General features: G+C 32.3%; 1 pseudogene; it reads right to left on the reverse strand.

Annotated features, from left to right (window-relative positions):
• Positions 1-2,993: 2,993 nt before the first annotated feature.
• LOC140972472 (chloroplast processing peptidase-like) lies at positions 2,994-6,260 on the reverse strand (annotated as a pseudogene).
• Between the last annotated feature and the right edge of the window lie 6,303 nt (positions 6,261-12,563).

Consider the following 12,563-nt stretch of genomic DNA (forward strand, 5'->3'; position numbering starts at 1 on the left):
AGGACTAAAATCTAAATTTAACGATATATATAAATGATCAAAATCGCAAAGAAACGACAAAATTTACCAATTTTGCTAAATTAAATGTAGGACACGAAGTGAGAACGAGATTTAATAAGGCGTGTGAGAATCAGGCCACGCGAAGTGGTCACCCCAAATAATGAGTTTTACATTTTTAGAGACAAAAATCGAAAGGGTCGCTTTTCAACAGCGATCGAAGGCTCTTTGGGTTCCCAAATCTCGTCAAATTATATTAAATTAAAGAGGTAAAAGCATGAGTAGTGAGTTAGTATAAAGTGTAGAAAACCAAGATTGTTGTCTGCAGTTGCATCACCAAGGCACCTCTCCTTTTGCCCCGCTGTCTCTTAATTCTCCTTTAATTAAGTGTGTATGTGTGTGTNGTAAACATTTTACTTACATTTTATGACACAACATTCAAATATCTCTACAACATGCAAATAAGGTTGGAGGATACAAAAAAAGGTTGAAATCGGACAACCTTAATTTGAGCAAAAATAAGTATTAGTTTATAACATATGTGAGCTAAATTAAAGACTGTCTCATTCTTGTCACTAATCCTGAAACAAAGGTATGTATACAACAATGTTCACATATCCTCCCACGCAGAATCTTGATCAATGAAAAAAGAAAGCTAGCATGATATAAAAGGAATAAATAAAATAATGGAGACAAGGTACAATAAAAAGAGGTGGTTTGTGTTTTCTTGGTGGAGAATATTTCAGGTGCATGCGCAAGACAAGGAAGAAAGTTTTTTGAATTTGAGTTCAAATTAAGCATGATAACTCTAAAATGAGATTCACTCCCCCCATGGATATCGTTCGCCTCACTTTTTTCTCATCCTCATCCCAACTTACATTTTCGAGTATCTTTCTGCATATTTATGTTACATATATTTAATGCATTGCTGCTTATTTTTCTCTAGCTCTTTATAATTTCTTGGTAGGACCTAATGGACATATTTTCTTGCCTGATGAATGATTGCGCTCCTCAAGAAAAAAATCCCAGGTCATGTTGGTTGGCAAAGTTAAAAAATCAATAATTTTTTTTGCGATTATACTTCTAAATCACCAACCCCAACGACCAAACATAGAAAACCCTATTCAGAAACATCTCCTATGATTCCATGTCTATTTTTCTGTTGATTAAGGTCGGCATAAGTAATGATTATGTTGTCATTTCTGATCCTACATAGGACCATTTTGATGCATCCTTTATTCCTTTTATAATGGAATGTTTTGTTTTTTGGTTGTTACCAAGCAAAATCTTGAGAGGAATTAAGAAGAATTTCAAGAAGTTTAATCAAGAATATTAAAAAATAACTCTAGTAATGGATGCATGTTGGGAGTTAAAGAACGAGATATTGGTGAGGTTCAATTTGAAGACGGATTTACACATGTGGCGAGTAAACGACGATCTCAGATTGAGCCGCGCCAATATCACTTTTTGCTCCTTTTGCATGGATTTTCATATTTGTCATTATTATCAGAGTAGACAATAACTCATGCAGCGAAAAATCAGTTTCACAAAATATTTCATTTTAAGAAATTCTTGAGTATTTCATCTGTAGATTTGGAGCAGCTCTTTTCCTCCAGATATGGTTACATGTTACCGAGTACTTGCACCTGCAAGATCTCTTGAATTCACCATTCATTATTTTAATTCAGTATGGTGTCTTCTCATTCCCAGTTTCATTTAAGATGCAAGTGTATGCATATGTATAGGTAAGTGTTTTCTGATAGATATTCATAATCAACAATAATACAAATAAAATCCTCGATCTTTTATTAAAATTTCTCAATCATTTCCTTTACAAATGCATTGTTAATTCTTGCTAAGGTATAAACTTGGAGTACCTTGTAGATTCTCCTATAAACTCATCTCCTCTCAAGAAACTACAAACTGGATCGAGCCCGAGTAATCGTTTGGTCATGTATTGCAGATGATCAAAGTTCATATTAATTAAGGTGGTCTTGGTCAAGGATTGGAGATGATGTAATCCCCTCAAATTTATCAGATAGAATTGAAATGGAGATTGTCAGGTGAGTACAAGTTGCAATCTTGATCAGAAGGTTGACAATAATTTGCTTGGAACATGTTCAGGTGGCCTGGAAATGGTTAGAATCCAACCCGAGAAGAAGAAATCTTGGCCCTGTTCCATTCGCATTCTTTCGGGCAGTTAGCACTCCTAGCATGTTCGGCTGTGGACACATGGCCGAAATGCCATGTTTCTTGAAGTTTGTGAGTGTAGTATCTACATGCATTGATATATATATCAGATGATAAAAACAGATGAAAACTTTATACTTTTCAGCACAAGAACTGATAGCAAGTCACGGTTGGGAAAAATATTTATCCACCCGAATGATTCTTGAACCGACGCACAAGATAGAGGAGGCACACCAGGTAAGAGCTACTTTTTGACGCTAATTATATATTGATTGGTGTTGGCTTGATCTCAGACAGAATTCACAGTGATACTTCAAAAAACTATATCATTGATTATTACTCTTGGTCGAAATTGTCAGATGGAATTGATATGGATATTTGGTGAGTATGTTGGTCGAATGGTTGCAGTGTTGTTTGATGTGGTGAGATGCAAAAAATGGCGTATCAACTTATATTCCATAAATTTATGTGTTTCAGTTTGCCCCAGTTCATACAATTTACTGTTGAAAGTATTCAAATTTATCTTTGATTTCTCCATTTTTACAATTTTGTTGAGACAATTACAATAGATTAAAAAAAAACCTTTTATTTTACAACATTTAAATTTCATAAGTTCATTTTTAAAAAAAATAAAATTATAAGTTCTGTTTAAAAGACTAGGAAACAACAGATGCAGTGTATTTATTATTTGAATCCTATGATTTTTTTAAATTTCTTTTGAAGATCGAATCCTAAGATTTAGTTCGAATTGCAAGATTTAAATATTTTAAATGAAATAAATTGAAATTGATGGTCTTGAAGAAATTTCAAATACATTTATCTTTATCTTTAAAATACTTGAAAATTTTCAAATCCTTAAAATTTTGGGGGAAAAAAAAAAAGAATAATGATCCCATTGTGCTTCTACATCTCATTGTTGCTTGTTCATTATTATCATTCATCAAAACAAAAGAAAGGTGAAGCAAACTTCTTAAACTGCATGATCTGCCCTCCAAAATTGAAAAAACCGGACTCACTATTTGTGTCATTTCATATTTAGGTCCTTCAAGGATATAGTCTTCATTTCTGACAATGCCATTAAAAATCAGCTTCCCATCATGAACCTGCATAATCAGGAAGTAAAAAACCGCACACATTCACATTCTTAAAACAATTAGAAGGCAAACAAACTTGATACCTCTTCAAAGAAACAAAAGCTTGAGAAAGAGAATAGAAGAAAATATAGGATTGAGAATAGACGGACGAATTTGTTGAAAATTGAATATCTGAAACCAAAGGACTTTGAAATAAACTGTTTTGGTGATCAGGAAAAGAGACCTTCACGCTCAAGATGAAGTCGTACGCAAGAAGCCATGAACTCCCTCAAAATTTGAACAAAAGGTTATGGGATTGACAACATTAGAGAAGCCTGGATAAGATGAACAAATATGCAGTCTGAAGCAATAAAATAAGATATGAAATGAATCACTATGTATATGTGTATGTAAGTATTCATTAGCTGCTGTAAATAAGACACACTATATGATACTTCTCAAAAAAAGAGCAAGATTAAGAGTAAAATTTCAAAAGCTGAGAGCAGTCAAAGATTTTGAGGGATAATCCAACAGACATTCTAAATTTCCTTCTATTACAATGATGACAACATATCTTACAAGATGCAAATCTTGTGGAGATCTAATAAAGCTCCACAAAATATCTAGGATATTTTACTATAATAATGATGGTGCATTATTCATAAAATCCCCAAAACAATATCAACCAGATAAACCATATAGTCACGATTTGACAAGTTCATTCTCCATCATTTTCATCTTAGCAATGAGCGGGTCACAAAATGATAAAAATACCAAAAGTAGCATGCTGATTAACTCTCATCGATCCTTAACGGCAGGCAAACAACTGAATGATTTCTTTCCCGTGATATTTTAGATGCGCAGGAGATCATGTCAAACAGTAGTTCCAAAGTGAGTGGATTCAAGTGACAGAGTAAACTAAGTCAGAAAAGCTTTTAAATAGCACCTCCACAATATCACCCTCTTTTGCAACAATCCTCTTAATAAAGACGTCTTCATCTGTGTAGCCAACCTCTTGAAGAACTGGAGGGCTCTTGAAAATTACAACATCGTTGGGACAAGGCTTCCGAAAACAATATGTGACCTGTAAGTTGAGATCAATGTAAGTAAATATTGAATGGCAATTTGGTCTGAAGAGGTTGGCTTAGAGATAAAACATGAGAATGTTGCTCACTATAGTAAGTCCATCTTCAACGCAAAACCTAGGAATTGTGGCCTAGAGGAATTAGGGTGGAAACATAAAGTTTACTGAAAACATATGTAATCCTGGTTTACATTAGTTTACTGTGTGTTACTATATTTTATATGAATTTTCTTTCGTTTAGTTCAAAAAGATTTTCTTCGATACTCAAATCAAAATTATTTCGTCAATATAACTAGGAGATAACTGTATTCTAAATCAAGAAACATTGAAAATGGATTTAATCATTTAGCCTTCTCGCCGATGTATACCTTCATGGACGAACCACGTAAATTTTGTATTGTGTTATGTTCTCTCTTCACTATGTTAGTTGATGTGAACCCTGAAAGTATGCCAATGGACGCCGTTGAAGAAAGTGACAACAGCTCATAAAAAGCCGAATAAGACCAAACAATGATACAAGNCATTGAAAAAGAACCTCTGATTACAAGTCAGGTTTCGAACCCCACAAGGAATACAAATTGATAAGCTTGAAGCTCAAAGAGAATGAGTAATATTTCTCTGCAGTTGGAGAAAGTTTGTGTCAATCACATTATCCTATAGGCTATACATTCTCTATATACTTTCATCTAATTTTCTTAAATGAACATATAGTCCAGTTCGATATTTATAATTTTTTGGAATACAACCACAGAAGCAATTTAGGTATCGGAGAATTTTAGAAAATTTACAATAAAAGGCTGAAGCTCCTACCGTAATATTGCGATAACATTCTCTTACTGCTATCAAGAAATCCTGCCTCTGGTGCACAGATGAAATTGAAAGAACCTTGCATCGTTTTACCAGGACACTCTAGATGATAAAGAAATTCAATTGATATTTGTCAATACCAAAGGTCAAATAGAACATCCACAAAATAAACTAATTTTCATGGAAAATTCGAATATTTCATGAATACCATTCATATTAAAAATTAAGGCGGGATGTCAGAAGTATAATTGCAATTGATGAATAGAAATATAAATTCATCAGGAAGAAAAGTTACCACTAGTCCATATTGTCGACCAGCTCATCATGGACTATGGTTATTTCTTGTCTACATTCATTACTCTCCTGGATTATTAAGGATGAACAATAGGCAGGGGCAATCTAAGTTGCAATCTTCGTTGCTTTCATTCACTCTATACAAAAAGAAAAAAAATCTTCTACAGAGAATATTTGATACAAATCAAGTCTTCATTTCTATTATCACAAAACTCAAGTCTACATTTTTTCAACTGTTTCTCCAACTTGACTGATTCCAGTATGGTCTTTATCCAGCCCGACATAAACATGTATAAATAAAGCATAAAACCCAAGCAAGAAATGGATACAAAATAATTGAATAAATAACCTTTTCAGCAACAATTCTATCTCCAACATCAAATGTGGGATACATGGACAAGGATGGAATGTATCTAGGCTCAGACACAAACGACCTGAAGGCTAATGAGATGGCCAGAGCCGCTAAAACAGTTTTGGCATCGTCAAAGTTGAAATTCAGCCAATTTGGAAGAATCCCATTACCGTTCCCCGCTTGCTCGTCATCTCCACTGCCACTCCCGTCGTCTCCGCCTCCATTCCCGTCGTTTTGAGCGTCGAAGGCCGCGGTCTCCTTTGGTGTCCTGTCTGGACCCGTTACAATGAAGGGTCTGAATTTGAGCTCTTCTATTGTGGTTGATAGACAGGAACTTGGCGGGTTTCGGGAGACGGGTAAGGTTCAGTTCACAAAAACTGGTGGCTACGGGGCTGAAGAAATGTACAGAAGTGAAGATTGGGTTATCGAGAGAAGCGAACCGAGGGGGGAAATTTAGGTACATATATCTCAACAACATCATATTTACAAAATTAACTCATTTTTAAAATATCTATTCTACCCTTATTTTAAATATTTTCAAATTCTTTTTTTTTCTTTTAACCATAAACTAACGTTTTATTCCCACCATTCTTCTCATCCTTTTCACAACAATTCTTCTTTTCTTCATACTTCACTTATTGACCTTCTCCTCAATTTTTTTACTTCCTCTACATTAAGCAAGAGAATATTGTAATTATTTGTTTTCCTAAAAAAAGTTTCCATTTTTCTCAACATTGTAAAAGATTTTAAATCAGATGTAAGTTCTAATGTCATCTCAATTTTTTTATCGATTTACTGGTTTTTATTACAATGTATATATTGTAAATATAATTTTTCATATATTTCATTCTTAATTGTTTAGTCGCCCAAACATTATGGGTTCAGTCGCCTAATTCTGTTTTCAGTCGTTCAATTCTGTTTTCAGTCGCCCACTTTGATATGTTATGTCATCCGATTATGGGTTAAATCATTTAATTTTTATGACATCTTTATTGCTTATTTTGTATAGGAATGACGATCATCCAGATTTTGATTAATTCTAATGGAGAGTGGAAGAATGATGAACAAGAAACTTATACATGGTTATCCGAATCTAAAGAATGAACATCTATTTCCATTGATGATAGTAATTTGACCATAGAATGTGTCATGAATGAAATATACGAGACACTTGGTCTGGCTAAATCAGATGTTGAATTGACATTGAGTTATTTACCAGAAGTAGATTCTTGCAAACCATACCCAATCTATATACGAAATTCACGATCCTTGGGAACATATCTATCATTTGGTAATTCGCGTACTAGACCTGTTTTGCATGTGGAAGTAATTGAGAATTGTGATATTGGAGTTGATAGAGAAAACGTTAATGACAGTGATGTGCATTTTGGAGATGTGGAGGGTAGTGCTGTGAATTATAATATTAATGTAGAAGATAGAAAAAGAAAATGTGATTTTGATGTAAATATAGAATGTGGAAGAATAGTGTGAAATAAGTTAACAAGCGATTGAGCGCGACCGAATGACGATTGAGTGATATAGTAAAAACAAAGTGAGCAAATTATTGTTTTATATCCTATTTACTATATTATGGTATGTTTACATGTACAAGAAATTACGAAATTAAACATAATATGAAATAACGCAAAAATGACTGAGGGCGACCGAATGGCGATTGGGAGCGACCGAATGACGACTGAGTTGTACAGTAAAAAATAGTGAGCAAGTTTATGTTTTATATGCTACTTAATATATTATGATATATTTTTATGGATAAGAGATTATAAAATGAAAAATAAGCTAAAAAGCAATTGAGGGCGACCGAATGACGATTGAGTGATATGGTAAAAACAAAGTGAGAAAATTCGTGTTTTATATCCTATTTACTATATTATGATACGTTTTCATGGATAAGAAATTACGAAATTAAACATAGTGTGAAATAAGGCAATATGACTGAAGGCGACCGAATGACGACTGAGTTATATAGTAAAAAATAGTGAGCAAGTTCATGTTTTATATGCTACTTAATGTATTATGATATATTTTAATGGATAAGAGATTATAAAAGGAAAATAGTGTGAAATAAGCTAAAAAGCGATTGAGGGCTACCGAATGACGATTGAGTGATATGGTAAAGTGAGCAAATTCGTGTTTTATATCATATTTACAATATTATGGTATGTTTTCATGTTTAAGAAATTAAACATAGCGTGAAATAAGACAAAAATGACTGAGGGAGATCGAATGGCGACTGGGAGCGACCGAATGGGGACTGAGTTATAGAGTAAAAAGTAGTGCGCAAGTTCATGTTTTACATGCTACTTAATATATTATGATATATTATATTATGATATATTTTTATGGATGAGAGATTATAAAATGAAAAATAGTGTGAAATAAACTAATAAGCGATTGAGGGCTACCGAATGACGATTGAGTATATAGTAAAAACAAAGTGAGCAAATTCGTATTTTATATCCTATTTACTATATTATGGTATGTATTCATGTATAAAAAATTACGAAATTAAACATAATGTGAAATAAGACAAAAATGACTGAGGGCGACCGAATGGCGCATGGGAGCGACCGAATGACGACTGAGTTATATAGTAAAAAATATTTAGCAAGTTCATGTTTTATATGCTACTTAATATATTATGATATATTTTTATGGATAAGAGATTATAAAATGAAAAATAGTGTGAAATAAGCTAAAAACAATATTTTCTAGTACATCAAGTGGTTCTATTAGAGCACTCATATATCACTCAGTCTCTCTCAATCGCTCTTTGTATTATGACATTATTTTTATATTTTACACTATCACTCCATTATACTATACTAAAATAGAGTAAATAGACCCGAAACGTGAAGTTGCTCGTATTTTCTATTATAAGAATCATATATCACTCAGCCGCTATTTGAATTATTTTACGTCACTTTATATTTTATACTCACACGATTATAATATACTATAATATAGTAAATAGTCCACAAAACATTAATTTGATCACTTTTTATACATTGAATAGTACAAAATATCTTCGATTAATTCATACTAAATCATTAATATTCAATTACATTAAAAAAAAAAACATCCAACTTTCCACTTCCAAAAAACAATATTTTCTAGTACATCAAGTGGTTCTATTAGAGCACTCATATATCACTCAGTCTGTGGGGACCCGGACGCTAATCATCTTCTTAATTGTCATTGGAATAATTGGATCAATTTAATTAATCTGGGTCTAAATTTTTTTTTTTTAAAATGCGGTGCGGAACATAATGGAATCAATCTAATATACATATCAGTAATAACAGTACAATTCTTGTACAACATACATTCATTCATAACTAAGGTTCAACAGCTATACATCAAGTGCTGAAACCCTATTAGCATCAAAGTCCGTAGTCTCCACTCTAATCAATCTCTCATCATCTCCTCGACCCTGATCATGTCCCACCTGTTGCCATGCACACATACAAACACGACAACAGCCGGATAACTCCGGTGAGAAATACATCCCAGTATAAATCAACAAAACATGCAATCATATAATCGATATAAAAGCATGAAACAAATATCAATATCATGTATTAAATATGAAAACATAAATCGATCTAAAACTGTAAATAACTCGTGACTCTACAGCTCAGACTAAACTCATTCCTAGTCTAGGGATCCCGGTTTCCAGACGTTGGCATACTATATCGAATCTCAGTAATAGAAGTAAATCCACTCCTAATCAAACATCGATATAAACCAAACATCTAGTGTCTTGACCTATCCGTCAAAGACTTTGGCACCTCCGCCAATAAGTCCTCTGTGACAATGTGCAATGGGCCAGTGACTACTCTATCACAGTCTGGCACCTCTGTCACAAGACCAATCGTCGAATCACGCTTTCTATACATCAATAGAACAAGCATATCAATTCAAATAAATGCATATAATAACAATAAGTATGTGGTTTAGGGAAACTAAAGTTATATCTAACTCGAGTCATTCTCCCCGGTTTAACATTGATTTATACCTTTCTTTTTGTAGTCTCGGTCTGAAGAATAGAAGTTTTGAATTCAAGGTTGTCTCTATCAATCTGAAAGGACATATCGAGAATAACAATATCAACATTCCATTCCCAATTCAATACCGAATCTGATCAATCTGAATTTAATTCAAAATCAACGGCCTAACGGTACAATCCCGATCTTCCCGTTAATACCATATCAACAGATATCAATTACCAATCATAACCCATATCCAATACAATCTGTAATCAATCCATAATCCAAATCTATTCAATTTCAATCAATATAATCATAAAATCATAACAATACCATAATCAATCTGTTCTTCGATCTGACTTCGATTCTACGATGTCTAACATATCCAGAACACCATATAATAATCAAATAATAATTCCTCCAATATCATAATTTCAAATGATAAAAGAACTCAATAAAACTTACGTCCTGTAGTAGCTGTTGACGAGAGGAGTACAGTACTGTGCTCGGATTGAAATTCTGATAGACGGATCGTACAAAATCAAATTCTAAGCAAAATTGAAGCGTGAGAGAATTTGCTCTGGAGAACTCTCGGTTTCTTGCTTCTGAATTGTGAAAGAGATTGGAATTATATAAATACTTCAATACATAGCAAGCCAAGTGTCCCATTAAATATCATTAATTGCACTTTAGCTCCTGAAATCTTCACTATTTGCAATTTAGTCCTCACAACTCTTTTTAATTCAATTTCAGTTCTATGGAATTGTAAAACCATGGAATATAACTCAACATTCCATAATTCATAAATTAAATAATCTCGAATTAAAATGATAGAATCTCGGGCCTTACACAGTCGCTCTTTGTATTATGACATTATTTTTATATTTTACACTATCACTTCATTATACTTTACTAAAATAGAGTAAATAGACTCCAAACGTGAAGTTGCTTGTATTTTCTATTATAAGAATCATATATCACTCAGTCGCTCTCAGTCGCTCTTTGAATTATTTTACGTCACTTTTATATTTTATACTCACACGATTATAATATACTATAATATAGTAAATAGTCCACAAAACATTAATTTGATCACCTTTTATAGATTGAATAGTACAAAATATCTTTGATTCATTCATACTAAATCATTAATGTTCAATTACATTTAAAAAAAACATCCAACCATCCAATTTCAAAAAACAATATTTTCTATTACATCAAGTGGTTTTACGAGTACATTTCGTCTTATAATGCTTAACATCATTGTATAGGCTGCATTTCCTTTTTTGTTGCCGTCCAAACTCTCCAATAGATGGTCTTCTTCGTTTATTTGGTCGCCCCCGTTTTGGCTTGAAGTTAGGAGGTAACATTTCCAAATTAGAAATATAATCGGGAATCTTCCAATCTCTTGAATGAGGCACGGGGTAAATGGTATCCGAGTAGGGACAAGCTGCTAATGCAAAATCTGGATGATCGTCATTCCTATACAAGGTAATAAGGTGAGCACAACTCATAATTTCTTGTTTATCATTCTTCCACTCTCCATTAGAATTAATCAAAATCTGGCTGATCGTCATTCCTATACAAAATAAGCAATAAAGATGTCATAAAAATTAAATGATTTAACATAGTCGGATGACATAACATATCAAAGTGGGCGACTGAAAACAGAATTAGGCGACTGAAAACAGAATGTTTGGGCGACCGAACAATTAAGAATGAAATATATGAAAAATTATATTTACAATATATACATTGTAATAAAAACCAATAAATCGATAAAAAATATTGAGATGACATTAGAACTTACACTTGATTTAAAATCTTTGACAATGTTGAGAAAAATTGAAACTTTTTTTAGGAAAACAAATGACTACAATATTCTCTTGCTTAATGTAGAGGAAGAAAAAAAATTGAAGAGAAGACCAATGAGTGAAGGATGAAGAAAAGAAGAATAGTTGTGAGAAGGTTGAGAAGAATGGAGGGAACAAGAACTCATTTCCTTTCTCTCCTTTCTGTTTTGTACGCTTCTTTTGTTTTTTAATTAATTAATTATTTTTTTAAGTGGATGTTATTTATCAAATTTTAAATTCTAAAACGCTAATATTTAAAATTAAAATTTGCTTAGGGTTATATTTTAAAGTGCCCCCCTTTCCTCGCTGACCCATGATTCCCACTTATTAAAATTAGCTAACAATATAGAGATAGAATCAAAATATCGTACAATGATATTTACAATAATTAAATCATATGATTTTGTTATTATATTATGAAATTTTGTATTGAATTTATCATGATATTTTGAGAAATAAAATTTTTGTATTGAATTTTTTGTGTTATAAGAATTGTTTTACAAATTTGGTTGTACATGTAGCATTACTCAAATTAGCCACTTAATTTCTAAACTTTGTATTTAGTTAATTTTTTTTACATGAATTAGCCACCTAAATTTTTTTAGGAACATTGTAATTTTAGTACGATAAAGTTGGTATTTTGTGAGTTTGTACTCCAATAATTTGTTAATAATTGATTTCCATTCACTAATTTTGGAATTATTTTTGTTCTTAATTTTTTTCCATTTGAAGCCAATAAACTCATTGAATTTGGACCGATGTTTTCTTACATGACTCTAGAATAAAACATATATTATACGTATTAAAATTCATCTAAGTAAAAGTAAAAGAAAATAACAACTTTCTCTTACAATTTTGAAATATTAAACATCGTTTTACTTCATTTTTTTGTTTTATTATTGT

This window comes from Primulina huaijiensis, chromosome 1 (genome assembly GCF_012295235.1).
Source record: "Primulina huaijiensis isolate GDHJ02 chromosome 1, ASM1229523v2, whole genome shotgun sequence".
NCBI classification, from domain to species: domain Eukaryota; kingdom Viridiplantae; phylum Streptophyta; class Magnoliopsida; order Lamiales; family Gesneriaceae; genus Primulina; species Primulina huaijiensis.